Source organism: Dipodomys ordii, unplaced genomic scaffold (assembly GCF_000151885.1).
Source record: "Dipodomys ordii isolate 6190 unplaced genomic scaffold, Dord_2.0 Scaffold37, whole genome shotgun sequence".
Taxonomy (NCBI): Eukaryota; Metazoa; Chordata; class Mammalia; order Rodentia; family Heteromyidae; genus Dipodomys; species Dipodomys ordii.
The window spans coordinates 8,518,324-8,530,393 of NW_012267253.1; the positions used below are offsets into that span (position 1 = coordinate 8,518,324).

General features: G+C 37.1%; 1 protein-coding gene across 1 annotated transcript in view; it reads left to right on the top strand.

Moving 5' to 3' along the window:
* Positions 1 to 7,775: 7,775 nt before the first annotated feature.
* Positions 7,776 to 12,070, top strand: part of Foxn2 (forkhead box N2) — a 34,062-nt gene continuing 29,767 nt past the window's right edge. The window contains exon 1 of the mRNA XM_013017910.1: positions 7,776 to 7,860. The gene's annotated coding sequence lies outside the window, so the exon portion shown is untranslated. The remainder of the gene's footprint in view (positions 7,861 to 12,070) is intronic.

The following is a 12,070-nucleotide window of genomic DNA, read 5'->3' on the forward strand; positions in this document are numbered from 1 at the left end:
GCTCTACCACTTGAGCTACAGCGCCATTCCGGTTTTCTGGTGGTTTATTGGAGATAGGAGTCTCACCGTCTTTCCTGCCCGGGCTGGCTTTGAACCACGATTCTCAGATCTCAGCCTCCTGAGTAGCTAGGATTACAGGTGGGAGCCACCAGCGCCCGGCAAGAATTTGATTATTTTTTGAGTAAAGGAAAAAGTAGGACTTGTATTCTTTTTTTTTTTAGAGTTGAAAAGTCTGTCTTTACAAGTGTAGGGTTGAAAAAAGAATAACCAACTATGGATGGCCTTGGCAGACATCTTTTGAATTTAAATATGGTTTAATAGCCCCTCCCCCCCAAAAGTCATGAGCTGGCGAGTAATATAAAGTTCTTATTTGAATGCAGTGGGGAAGCTGTGAAACAAGTTGGAGAAAGCAGTTTCAGAATAACTGGAACTTACAGATCATTTGCTTTGGTTGCATATAACTTCATAATAAACACTATAACTTCATAATAAACACTACAGAATTAACACCCATTGTATGAGAATGCTGCCACTGTAAAAGAATTTGTTTCACTTTCAAAGAAATTTTGGCTTCTTATATTCCTTATTTCCTTCATCCCAAAATTTTTATTTAAATAAATCATATTTACAGAAAAGTTGCATGGTGTACACAGAATAATACCTCACAGTTTCTCCTGTTGTTAACTTTTTACATTAATATGGTAATTTGTCATAACTAAGGAAGCAAACTTGCTACATTACTGTTAATTAAACTACATGTTTTATTCAGATGTAACCAAAGTTTCTCCTAGTGTCCTTTTTTCTGTTCCAGAATTCCAGGTTTTCATACTTTGCAGGTTGACTGTTTTAAGAAGTCCTAGTTAAAAGTGCTTTATAGAATGACCCTCAGGGGCTGTGAAGTTGGCTCAGTGGTAGAGCGCTTGCCTCGCATGCCTCCCTTGCCCTGGGTTCCATTCCTCAGCACCAGGGAAGCAGAAAAAAGCCGGAAGTGGCACTGTGGTTCAAGTGGTAGAGTGCTAGCCTTGAGCTGAAGAGCTGAGGAACAGCGCCCAGGCCCAGAGTTCAAGCCCCACAACTGACCAAAAAAAGAAAAAAAGACCCTTAATTGATTTGTCTGATGCCTGCTTCCCTTTCCGTTTCTCCCTTCCCCCTTCATTCCCTTCTTTTTCTCCCTTCTATTTTTTCCTTTTTTCATGGTACTGAGATTTTGAGTCAGGTCTTCCCACTTGCTAGTTAATAACTCTGCCACTGGAACCATGCCTCCAGCCCACCATGACACTGGGTTAATGGGCTTTAGGGAAGAGGGTAACAGATATAGTACCCTTCCCAGGCCATCTTATCAAGAGTACAGACCAGCAGTGTGATAAAAAGTGATGCTAACCTTGATGGTATGAGCAATATTTTTATTTTCTAGTTTTTTTTTTTTTTTGCTTGCTTGCTTGTTAGTTTTGGGAGTATTCGGCTTTGAACTCAGGATCTCTAGGCAGGCACTTTACCACTGAGCCATACCTCTATTCCTTTTTGGAATAGGGGTGTCAGGGTCTTGTATTTGTTCATATTATTTGCTCATGGTCAACCTGGTTTTTTGCTGGTTAATTGGAGATGGAGTCTTGTGGACTTTTCTGCTTAGGCTGGCTTTGAACTGAGATCCTTCATATCTCAGAGGCCTTCTAAGTAGCTAGGATTATAGCTACTGGTGTTCAGCTAAAGTTTTCAAATACTACTTGGCCTTGCCTGAACTGTGATCCTCCCATTTATATCTCCTATGTAGCTGGGATGACAAGCATGTGTTATCATGCTTAGTTCATTGGTTGAGATATGGGTGTTGCTGCTTGGCCTTGCCTGAACTGTGATCCTCCCATTTATACCTCCTATGTAGCTGGGATGACAAGCATGTGTTATCATGCTTAGTTCATTGGTTGAGATATGGGTGTTGCAAATGTTTGAGCTAATATTTGCCAATATTCTTCCATCTCTGCCTTCTGAGTAGCTGTTACTATAGTTAGGACTTACCAGGCTTGGCTGTTTGCTGGGTTTTATTGACAGCCCCTTCTGCCCTTTTCTTCCACACTATATTCTTTGGAAGCAAGTCACTAAGTACAGCTTGAGCTGAAAACCATTGGCCTAATTTTGATTTGTGTATTTTTTATTTTCCTCAAACTCATTATTCTTTCTGTAAAAAAGAAAACATTTAAATTTTGACATTTTTTGAGCATCTACTAATTCGAATGATGAGCACTAGAAAAAATTCTACACTTTGAGTCTGTCTCACGTAATCATAAATAGGATTTACTTCCTCACCATAAGTCTTACTTTAATTGACTTTCACGTATAAAAGTTACTGAACCCTAAAAGGGTAAATAAAGCTCTTAATTAACTATTTAGTAGATATGTTACTATCATAAGGTTTAATGCATGTACAGTAAAAATAGCCATCTTTTTGCTACCTACACATATCATGAAAAAGTATTTAAATTCTTCCCAACTAGATATATTACGGTTACTAGGATAGTTTAATCATTAATTATCTGTACATTTTTTAAAGGAAAATTCTTTCTCTGATAGTATTTTCATACATAGTTGGTACTTCTGCTACTCAGAGTCCTTTTTTTATTCTGGAGAAGTGATTTTCCCCTAAGTGTGTTAGGGAAAATATATTGTGAGGAAAAAAAACAAAACACCCTGGGCTGTCTTGCTTGCTTGCTCTCTCTCTCTCTTTCTTACATCATGGGGCTTGAACTCTGGACCTGGGTGCTGTCCCTGAGCTCTTCAGCTCAAGGATTTCCTGGTGGTTAGCTGGAGATAAGAGCCTCACACTTTTCTGCCTGGGCTGCTTTGAACTGTGATTCTCAGATCTCAGCCTCCTGAGTAGCTAGTATTACAGGCGTGAGCCACTGGCATCCGGCCTGGGCTCTTTTTCTTTATAAGAGCAATGATATGGGGCAAAAAAGAAGTTGAAGCTATGTAGAGCACTAGTCAAAGTCTTAAAAGTGATGATAAAGTTTATTTTGGAGAGAAGTCACTTTAATAGAAGAGTGATGCTGTTCTAACATTGTGAATTTTATTAATTGCCAATTTTATTGGAAGTAAGTAAATAAAACTTGTTGAATTAGGATTTCAATTGTTTTATGGAATACTGGGTTAACCACAAGATATTCTTACTGAAATTCCATCAGTTCTTAGCTGTGTACTCAGGTTAGCTTCACATTCCCAGTACTTCTGGATTATAGACATGTTCCATTATGACCATCTTTGAAATTCTTTCTAAAATGTGTTTATACGCTTTTAAGTTTTACAGTCCACTGAGCAGAATTTTATATCAAATTTCACAGTGATGTAGGATTAGTTATTTTGAGTTTTATACATAAACTTAAAGGAAAGGAATTGAGGAACTTAATAAACTTGTATCTGTGTGGTTTGTTTCTTTATCTTAAAAAGAATTTTTTTGGCTGGGCACTGGTAGCTCATACCTGTAACCCTAGCTACTCAGGAGGCTGAGATCTGAGGATCACAGTTCAAAGCCAGCCCAGGCAAGAAAGTCCATAAGACTCTTATCTCCAATTAATTATCTGAAAACCGGAAGTGGTGCTGTGGCTCAAGTGGTAAAGCACAAGCCTTGAGCTGCAGAGCTGAGGGATAGTGCCCAAGCCCAGAGTTTAAGCACCATTACTGATTTATTTTTAAAGAGGGAAATAGATTTCTTATAAATTATTTGCTCTACCTTTTTCCTGGTATTGGTGGTTCATCCTTGTAATCCTAGCTGCTCGAGGCTGAGACCTGGAGGATGGATATTTGCAAAAAAGTGCAAAAGTTCATCTTCAATTAACCAACAAAGACAGACTCAGAGGTATGGCTTAGGTGGTAGAGTACTAGCCATGAGCAAGAAAGCTGAGAGTAAAAAGCCCCTACAAGCCTTGGTACTGACACTCTTCCCTCCTGCCCCCCCAATTATTTTTGGTTTCAGTGCTATTTCCTTTTATGCTGATTGGACAACATTATGTAAATGTGGTACTGGGTATTTGAATATCACAATAAAAAAGCACAAACTCCTTGTACCATATAATCTGAAGCCTTGAGAAAGTGGGTATTTGCCAGATGAGATGTTTGTATTTTTATTTTTATTTGCCCTGGAAGTAAAAGGGAAAAATACAGTAGGAAATTTCATGCATTGTATGTAGTAAGCTGTAATTAAGTTTTGAAGTTTTAGTCTTAGCTATGTATGTATAAGTGGCATGGATCTCTAAAAGATCAATTATTATGGAATAGTACCAAAAGTTTGAGAACTACTGGTTTAGTGACAGATGGGGATGGTAACCAAATAATCATGAATCAGAGTTTCTGTATAGGGTGCTATACAAAAAAAAAAAAGTAATTCAAGAAGGTATTGGAGAAATGACTTTGAAGCGTAAAGGACTGAGCTTAAATACCTCTAGAAAAACAAAGGATGAAAGAGCTTAGTCTATTTTGAAAGTTTCTGGAGTAGAAAACAGAGGTGAATACTTCTATATGTGTATATTTGGAAGTTTATATGCCAACATACCAAAGATAACTAAGATTTTACTAGGCTGCTGCTTTTTTTTCCTTTGAGGTCTCATGATGTTTTGCTAAAAAGTATGTGTATGTGTTATACATAATATAGGATATATATATATATATATATATATATGTTTGGAGAATGTATGTATCTATGCACACATGTATGTATGTATTTGGTTCCATTCCACAATTTGGGAACACTTTTAGGGATAGGAAATTTGACCATTATAAGCACATATGCTTTAATGAAATGCAAAAAGCATTTTATAGAATGACTATTATCACAACTATTTATAAAAATCACATCTAGGGGCTGGGAAGGTGACTCAGTGATAGAGTGCTTGCCTTGTATGCATGAGGCCCAGAGTTCGATTCCTCTGCACCACATAAGCAGAAAAAGCCATAAGTGGCACTGTGGCTCAAGTGGTAGAGTGCTAGCCTTGAGCTGAAACACTGAGGGACAGTACCCAGGCCCAGAGTTCAGGCCCTACGACTGACAAACAAACAAACATCACATCTAAAATAAAGTTTAAGGGGTTGGGAAGGTGGTTCAGTGGTAGAGCGCTTGCCTTGCATGCCTGAGGCCCTGGGTTCGATTCCTCAGCACCACATAAGCAAAAAGAAAAAAAGCCGAAAGTGGCGCTGTGGCTCAAGTGTAGAGTGCTAGCCTTGAGCTGAAGTGTTGAGGGACAGTGCCCAGGCCCAGAGTTCAGGCCTCACGACTGGACTCAAAAAACAAAACAAAACAAAAAAATAATAAAGTTTAAAAAAATATTGGAAAGCCAGTTATAGCTAAGACAAAAATAGTTGTTTGGAGTTGACTATAAAATGCTACTTCTAATTTTTGTAACATTATCATCTGCTGGCTATTATTAACAGATTAAGAGAAAAAGTTGCCTATTTTTCCTTTGAATTGGGAAGACTGTTGTTACTTCTGAGATTATCTAGAGAATGTTTCCTGGAATGTACAGATCAGACCCTTTGTTGTTAAGCCAGTTTGTACATTTTATCAAGAATTGTATGCAGGGCTGGGAAGGTGGCTCAGTGGTAGAGCACTTGCCTTGCATGAATGAGGCCCTGGGTTCGATTCCTCAGCACCACATAAACAAAAAGAAAAAAGCCAGAAGTGGCGCTGTGGCTCAAGTGGTAGAGTGCTAGCCTTGAGCTGAAGAGCTGAGGGACAGCGCCCAGGCCTAGAGTTCAGGCCCCACGACTGGACCCCCCCCCAAAAAAAAAAAGAATTGTATGCAAAAAGGATCACAGGTTCAAGGTCAGCTTAGGGTACAAAGCAAACCCCTATCATAACAACAAAAAATCCAGAAATTAAGCAATTGTTAAAGAATTGCAGGAAAAAGTAAACATATCCGATAAACCAAAAAATGAGAGAAGAGTGGTCCTTTTGCCTCAGCTTTTCAAGTGCTAGAATTATGGGCATGAACCACCCAAATTTCATTTTGGTTAGGATTTAGATTATTGCAGTGATACTTAGTCTTCTGGTTTTATAGACATCAAAGTTAAAATAGCAGAGCTAGAACCAAGATCTGTCAGACAACAAATATTTGAGCAGTAAACCAAGTAAGATGGCCCTGCCCTTTTGAAATTTCAGCCTGTCAGGAAAGGTGTATATTAAACCATTCTGGGTGTGGTAAATATTACAGAAATATAAGGTGCTGCAAGAGAATTGAACTGGGAACCTTGCTAGCCTGAGATACTAGAAATTTCTTAAGATTCTAAAGCTGAGATGTGAATGATAAAGAGCACTTAACCAGAATTAGGTGGTATAAAAGGTTGGTTGTAAAGGCCCTGACAGAGGAAAAAACATGCTTTACTCAGACTTGTAAAGGGTAGAAAATAAAGGAAACAGTGGTTAAACAAACAAACAAACAAACATGGTCAGAGAAGTTGGACAGTGGCTAAATCTTGCACGGTCTTGTACACCATGTTGAAGATTTTGACCTTAGGGCACTTTGATGAGTTAAGCAGGAAATGGCCATTACCAGATTTATCTTCAAAATGATTGCTTTAGACATATTATGAGCAACTTGGATGTAAGGGGAGTAAAGTTAGAGAAGATACTGTCAGAGTTTACTGTATATTAGAGTTTCCATTTATGTATAGTACCTATTTAGCTGTCTAAATTAAAAGTCATGATTACTTGGACTGTGTGGTTATAACAGTAAGATACAGATTTGAGATCTGGGGGATTTAACCATTCTGAAATTTATCTGCAGGCTGGAAAGGTGGCTGAGTGAGTGGTAGAGTGCTTGCTTCCCATGCATGAGGCCCTGGGTTTGATTCCTCAGCACCTCTTAAACAGAAAGGCCAGAAGTGGCGCTGTGGCTCAAGTGGTAGAGTGCTAGCCTTGAGCTGAAGAGCTGAGGGACAGCGCCCAGGCCCAGAGTTCAAGCCCCATGACCGACCATACTTATTTTACTCCAATTTCCTGATAGACCATGGAAATCACAAATGCTTATTCTCCTTAGATATCTCCAAAGCATATGAAATTGAACCAACAGGTAAAAGAAAACAAAATGATACTGTGAGCACTCACCTCACTCCAAAACAAAACAAAAACCCCATCTATTTTCCTTTCCAATATTCCTTATCAAAGAGAATTATCAGATTTTTATTAGATTGCTTATTATATGGAGCTGAAGTAGATATAGCTTCTTAGAATTTAGGTTATATTCCATGTAAGTTTATTTTGAAACTTAAATGTTCATTGTGGTTTACTTTATAATGTTTGGGGTTATTCTGTTTAGTAGGATAAATATATTTAATAATTTTGTCATAAGTGTGTTTTTGTTAAAGTATATATAGATTAGCTAAAATCAGTATAATTCTGTGTTAATCATGCTTTTGATTTTAGAATTACATAAAATTAGTATATTGAACCAATCAGTATGTTTCTTAGTTTTATGCTTTGGGTCAAGTTTGATCACTCTTAGTAAGATTTTATTGTTCACCTTTATTAGATTTATTTCTTACAATGTTTGTGCTTTAGATGCTATTTTCAGAGGAGAAGTTTAATTGGCTGCAGGAGATTTATTGCATGATATTCAATGTATTAAAATCATAAGCATAAATTCTGAAGACAAAGAATACCATTTGTTCAAATGCCAACCAGATTTACCCTTGAACTGCAGGATATTAGATGTTTATTTTTTATTTTTTAAGATTTCCTTAATTTTTCTTTCTTTTTTATTCCTTTTTTCTTCCTCAGTTTTTTGTGAGACAGGGTCTGGGTATGTATCCCAGGCTGGAGTGAAGTTTGCAGTTCTCCTGCCTCAGCTTCCCACAAGATTGCAGACACCACCACACCAGGTTAATTTTCTTCCTTTCAAGTGTTACTTTTCAAGTATTGTAAGCTGTCAAAAAGTTACAGTGCTGATTGGCTAACTGGGTACCATCTGATTTGCATGGTATGTTATACTTCCTCCTAGTTATTTTTCATTCTTTTTTAATTTCTGTGTTATCCAGGTGGGTTTTCCCTCCCTTTTTCTTTTCTTTTCCTGTCTTTTACATATTCTTGTTCAGATATGGAATTGATTGCAATCCCAAATTGAGAAAGTGGATTCTCTAAACTAGATTTATTCTGAGAGCCATTATTGCCACCCTCTCTTCCTTTTGTCCCTTTCTTCTTTACTAGACTGACCTCAAACTTGCAATTCTTCTGCCTTAACCTTCTGAGTGCGTAAGATTACAGACACCGCTACTCCTGGCTTTTCTTTCTATTATTTAATAGCATAGGGAAAATTGCTATCTTAGGGAATAGTAAAAGTTTACAAATTATATTATTATTTGTTAACAACTTTTAAAAAACATTGCCTAGAAACAACCACTTTTCTTATTGGAGAAAGCAATTTTTATTCAATTTAGATCTTTTGTGATATTGCTTTTTGACATCTGTATTCTGTGTAAAGTAGAATTGTATGCTATTCATTGTAATAAAGCCTTTTTGTTCTTTATACAGAAAGTATCTTTTTTTCTGTTTACTGGTAAGAAGCAGTGATGTTTCTTTTCTAGCTTATCAAATTATTACTTTTTAACTTTACCAAGATTCTGGTGAACAACTGCCACATTGTTTTGGAGACAAATTTTGTAACAGTGGATAGGAACTCTTTTTCTGTGTAGGAAAGGTACAAAATTACAAAACTTTGGATTTGCAAGAGTATCTGGGTAAATTAGGTAGGAGAAAAGCGGGTTCAGTGACATATGATTTACTTTTCTCTCTCCAGTTTGTTTTTTTTCCTCCAGTTTTAGTGATAGCTGCTTTTAGCATGGGTTGGTGAAAGGTTCCCCCCCACACACACTCAGTTTTATTTCCTTTTTAGCCCTCATTTCAGAAGCAGTTTTTCCATGAGATAAATCTTTGTACCCTTTGTTTTCTGCTTCCTTCTCCCCCACCCTAGAAAATGCAGCTGCACACATTTTTTTTTTGTTTTGAGACAATGGATCACATGCTGTGTCACCTAAATCTATGACCAAGAGACAGTGTTATCCCTAAGAGACCATAATGCTTCAGTTGTCCTGGATACATGACATCATGTAGCATTATAATCAAATATACATCTTTTTGCAATACATTTGGGATTTGGATATACCCTACTGTCAGTGTTGGGTTTTACTGAGTGAGTACTAATTATAATGGAGAATCATAATTATATAATGATTATAGGAAAAATAGGAGTTCCTCTTTTCTTTTTGGAGACAAGCTACACTTTGTTTCACTCTAACCTTAAACATTGAAGCTTCCTGCCTCAGGCTCCCAAATGTTGAGATTATGACCACCACTGTGCTGTGCTAAGTTTTTATACTCTACTACCCCCTTTACCTAAGGGTAACCAAGTTTTTCAGATATTTGAGATTTTAAACCATTCACTTATCTGGTGTTGTATAGGGGTTACCAGGGATTGAACTAAAGTTTTGTTTTATGTATGTATGTATGTATGTTTGCATGCATGTATGCATGCATGCATGTATGTATGTGTCATTCCTAGGGCTTGAACTTAGGGCCTAGGTACTGTCCCTGAGTTTCATTTTGCTCAAGGTGCTACCACTTGAGCCACAACTCCATTTCTGGTGATTAAATGGGGATAAGGGTCTCATGGACTTTCCTACCCTGGCTGGCTTTGAATTGAGATCCTCAGATCTCAGCCTCCTGAGTAGTTAGGATCCCAGTGGTAAGCCACCAGCACCCAGCTAAAGTGTCTTTTAAAGTATTAGTATTTGTTAGGTTTGCGTTCATCCTTTAAGAAAAAAAATCTCTGCTAGTAAATGTGAGGCTTCATTTTGCTACCAACTTTATAAATTAACATTAATAAAATTGTTTTTTTCATTTCTTGTCTTTGGGAAGTATTTGAGGATGTGAACTCAGGATCTGGAGCCTGCTAGGCACCTGATTTACCACTGAGCCTCCCTTGTTTTCTCTGTGTATGTGTGTGTGTTGTATGTATACATATTTATGTATGTATGTGTGTGTGTGTGTGCCAATACTGAAGCTTGAACTCAGGACCAGAGTGCTCCCCCTTAGCTTTTTTGCTCAAGACTGGTGTTCTAACACTTGAGCCACTCTTCTACTTCTGACTTTTTGCTGGTCATATGGAGATAAAGCATTTCACAGGCTTTTCTACTTGGGCTGGCTTGAAACCTCAGTCCTCAGATTTCAGCTTCCTGAGTAGCTAGGATTACAGTTATGAACCACCAGTGCCTAGCTGTTTTCCTTTTTTTTTTGGGGTCCGGTTGTGGGGCCTGAACTCTGGGCCTGGGCGCTGTCCCTCAGCTCTTCAGCTCAAGGCTAGTGCTCTACCACTTGAGCCACAGCACCACTTCCTGCTTGTTTTTCTTTTTGCTTATGTGGTGCTGAGGAATCGAACCCAGGGCCTCATGCATGCAAGGCAAGCACTCTACCACTGAGCCACCTTCCCAGCCCCTTTTTTCCATTTTTATAATGACCTTTGGATTTAGAAAATAATTATTCTCTATAAACAGCGAAATATTTTATCAAATGTTTTTACAATAAGGTTTAATATTATTTAGACTAGAAAATACACAGTCTTAAGAAAAAGCATCTTATGTAATTAATAAATATGATTAATTGCTTGGGAGATTGGAGGAAAGAAGATGGAAAATAATAGTGACTGGCACAGAGTGCAATGGAAGATAAATTGTAATAAATTTGCTTTATGTATCGAAAATTGACTTGCAATAAATTTGCTTTATGTATCAAAAATTGACGTGTTTTATTTAGATCCTAATCTATTTTCAATGAAAAAGAAAAATACATTACTTCCTCAAAAGACTACTTAGTAAAATAGATTATAAAATTTTTACAGAAATTACTTAGAAATAATAACATAGATTTTGGACTTTGAGAACTATAATATGGGATTAGGATGGACATTTAATTATAGCTGGAAATACAATGGGAAGGTATTCAATAATAAAATTTAAGATAATCTGAGTGTGGTGGTCCAGGTCTGTGATCACAGCACTTGGGAGGGCAGGTTACAGGATCATGAATTTGAAAAGTATTATCTGAGTCTTGGAACGTAGATCAGTGATAGAGCATGAGCTTAGCTTGTGCCATTCCCTGTATTCAAAAAAATAAATGTACCATATAGATGTTATGCTGAAATTAATGATATGTCATATTATGATAGTAGTCAGGAAGTTATAATTTTGAATATTTTAACTTGGTAATTGAGTTCTGAAACAGGGCAGTAGATATTATTTGGATATATGGATAAATGTAACAATATATAGATATTTATGTTCCTGTTTTGGTTATGCCATTATTTTTATTTTATTGTGTCTTTTTGTTACTGAGGGTGGAACTAATAAGTGAAATTTCAACTTTTTTTCCCTATAGGTAGGTTTTGATAATGTTGGCATCAGGCACAGCTGTTAGTAAAGGAATTTGGAGTTTTAAGTCCTTTTAGATTAAATGACTCACAGAGATTTAATGAGAAGTTCAGTCATGTAGCATGCTTGGCAAAATACAGACATGAGATACACAGACACAAAATAAGGAAGTAAAAATTTCGTCATAGAAAATGATGAAATGTCTATTGTAACACTTTCCTGAGAAGTCCTAGTTTTCAGTTAGCTGTCTTTTCTGATGTTTCATTGGCAACTGGGGGGGGGGTTCATCCTTAGTATTTAATATTTTTTAAGAAAATTTAAGAACTTAAAATAAAAAATCAGTATTAATACTGATTTTGTACACTATTATTTTTGTACTTGAAGAATATGACATGTATACATTTGCATATGAAGAAAATTATTTAAAAATTAACACATCAGTAACCTGATGTGGAGATATATCATAAATTATGAAAATGTCAGAAGTACCCAAACACAGTATAAGAATTATTTTAAGCACCAGTGGCTCACACCTGTAATTCCAGCTACTCAGGATCACAGTTCAAAGCCAGCCCAGGCAGGAAAGTCCATGAGACTCTTTTTTGGGCGGGGATCTGGTCGTGGGGCCTGAACTCTGGGCCTGGGCGCTGTCCCTCAGCTCTTCAGCTCA